This window comes from Rutidosis leptorrhynchoides, chromosome 1 (genome assembly GCF_046630445.1).
Source record: "Rutidosis leptorrhynchoides isolate AG116_Rl617_1_P2 chromosome 1, CSIRO_AGI_Rlap_v1, whole genome shotgun sequence".
Classification (NCBI taxonomy): domain Eukaryota; kingdom Viridiplantae; phylum Streptophyta; class Magnoliopsida; order Asterales; family Asteraceae; genus Rutidosis; species Rutidosis leptorrhynchoides.
This window is the reverse complement of record NC_092333.1, coordinates 575,369,484-575,372,300: the sequence shown is the minus strand read 5'-3', so window position 1 is coordinate 575,372,300 and position 2,817 is coordinate 575,369,484.

The window sequence follows — 2,817 nt, the reverse complement described above, 5'->3', positions numbered from 1 at the left end:
CGAAATTTAGAAGTGAAACGAGGATCTCGATCCTAAACGAGGTACAGTTCTTTTAAGATACATTTGAACAAGCTTGTTAGGACATGAAAACGTTTGTTGGAACAAGTTTCTGTTTCTCAAAAATTTCGCGCCGCGGAAGATTTATCGGTTTTCGAAAACGTTCGTTAGGACTATTCTCCCTCGTGGTGATTGCTAGTATAACGTGAAGAGTCTCTCCCTCCATTCAGAATTTAGAATAAAGATTTCCTTAAACGGAAGTACGAGTGCAATGCGAGAGAAGTTTCCGCCTCGATATGAGCATACCAAGCATTCTGTAGCTCGTCGATAAAATTGCGCGAAGACGAGATAGTATACACGTATTGAAATGTCCCGTTCTTATTGATTAAAAACGTTCCATATTAATTGATTTCGTTGCGAGGTTTTGACCTCTATATGAGACGTTTTTCAAAGACTGCATTCATTTTTAAAACAAACCATAACCTTTATTTCATAAATAAAGGTTTAAAAAGCTTTACGTAGATTATCAAATAATGATAATCTAAAATATCCTGTTTACACACGACCATTACATAATGGTTTACAATACAAATATGTTACATCGAATTCAGTTTCTTGAATGCAGTTTTTACACAATATCATACAAACATGGACTCCAAATCTTGTCCTTATTTTAGTATGCAACAGCGGAAGCTCTTAATATTCACCTGAGAATAAACATGCTTTAAACGTCAACAAAAATGTTGGTGAGTTATAGGTTTAACCTATATATATCAAATCGTAACAATAGACCACAAGATTTCATATTTCAATACACATCCCATACATAGAGATAAAAATCATTCATATGGTGAACACCTGGTAACCGACAATAACAAGATGCATATATAAGAATATCCCCATCATTCCGGGACACCCTTCGGATATGATATAAATTTCGAAGTACTAAAGCATCCGGTACTTTGGATGGGGTTTGTTAGGCCTAATAGATCTATCTTTAGGATTCGCGTCAATTAGGGTGTCTGTTCCCTAATTCTTAGATTACCAGACTTAATAAAAAGGGGCATATTCGATTTCGATAATTCAACCATAGAATGTAGTTTCACGTACTTGTGTCTATTTTGTAAATCATTTATAAAACCTTCATGTATTCTCATCCCAAAAATATTAGATTTTAAAAGTGGGACTATAACTCACTTTCACAGATTTTTACTTCGTCGGGAAGTAAGACTTGGCCACTGTTGATTCACGAACCTATAACAATATATACATATATATTAAAGTATGTTCAAAATATATTTACAACACTTTTAATATATTTTGATGTTTTAAGTTTATTAAGTCAGCTGTCCTCGTTAGTAACCTATAACTAGTTGTCCACAGTTAGATGTACAGAAATAAATCGATAAATATTATCTTGAATCAATCCACGACCTAGTGTATACGTATCTCAGTATTGATCACAACTCAAACTATATATATTTTGGAATCAACCTCAACCCTGTATAGCTAACTCCAACATTCACATATAGAGTGTCTATGGTTGTTCCGAAATATATATAGATGTGTCGAAATGATAGGTCGAAACATTGTATACGTGTCTATGGTATCTCAAGATTACATAATATATAATACAAGTTGATTAAGTTATGGTTGGAATAGATTTGTTACCAATTTTCACGTAGCTAAAATGAGAAAAATTATCCAATCTTGTTTTACCCATAACTTCTTCATTTTAAATCCGTTTTGAGTGAATCAAATTGCTATGGTTTCATATTGAACTCTATTTTATGAATCTAAACAAAAAAAGTATAGGTTTCTAGTCGGAAAAATAAGTTACAAGTCGTTTTTGTAAAGGTAGTCATTTCAGTCGAAAGAACGACGTCTAGATGACCATTTTAGAAAACATACTTCCACTTTGAGTTTAACCATAATTTTTGGATATAGTTTCATGTTCATAATAAAAATCATTTTCTCAGAATAACAACTTTTAAATCAAAGTTTATCATAGTTTTTAATTAACTAACCCAAAACAGCCCGCGGTGTTACTACGACGGCGTAAATCCGGTTTTACGGTGTTTTTCGTGTTTCCAGGTTTTAAATCATTAAGTTAGCATATCATATAGATATAGAACATGTGTTTAGTTGATTTTAAAAGTCAAGTTAGAAGGATTAACTTTTGTTTGCGAACAAGTTTAGAATTAACTAAACTATGTTCTAGTGATTACAAGTTTAAACCTTCGAATAAGATAGCTTTATATGTATGAATCGAATGATGTTATGAACATCATTACTACCTTAATTTCCTTGGATAAACCTACTGGAAAAGAGAAAAATGGATCTAGCTTCAATGGATCCTTGGATGGCTCGAAGTTCTTGAAGCAGAATCATGACACGAAAACAAGTTCAAGTAAGATCATCACTTGAAATAAGATTGTTATAGTTATAGAAATTGAACCAAAGTTTGAATATGATTATTACCTTGTATTAGAATGATAACCTACTGTAAGAAACAAAGATTTCTTGAGGTTGGATGATCACCTTACAAGATTGGAAGTGAGCTAGCAAACTTGAAAGTATTCTTGATTTTATGAAACTAGAACTTTTGGAATTTATGAAGAACACTTAGAACTTGAAGATAGAACTTGAGAGAGATCAATTAGATGAAGAAAATTGAAGAATGAAAGTGTTTGTAGGTGTTTTTGGTTGTTGGTGTATGGATTAGATATAAAGGATATGTAATTTTGTTTTCATGTAAATAAGTCATGAATGATTACTCATATTTTTGTAATTTTATGAGATATTTCATGCTAGTTGCCA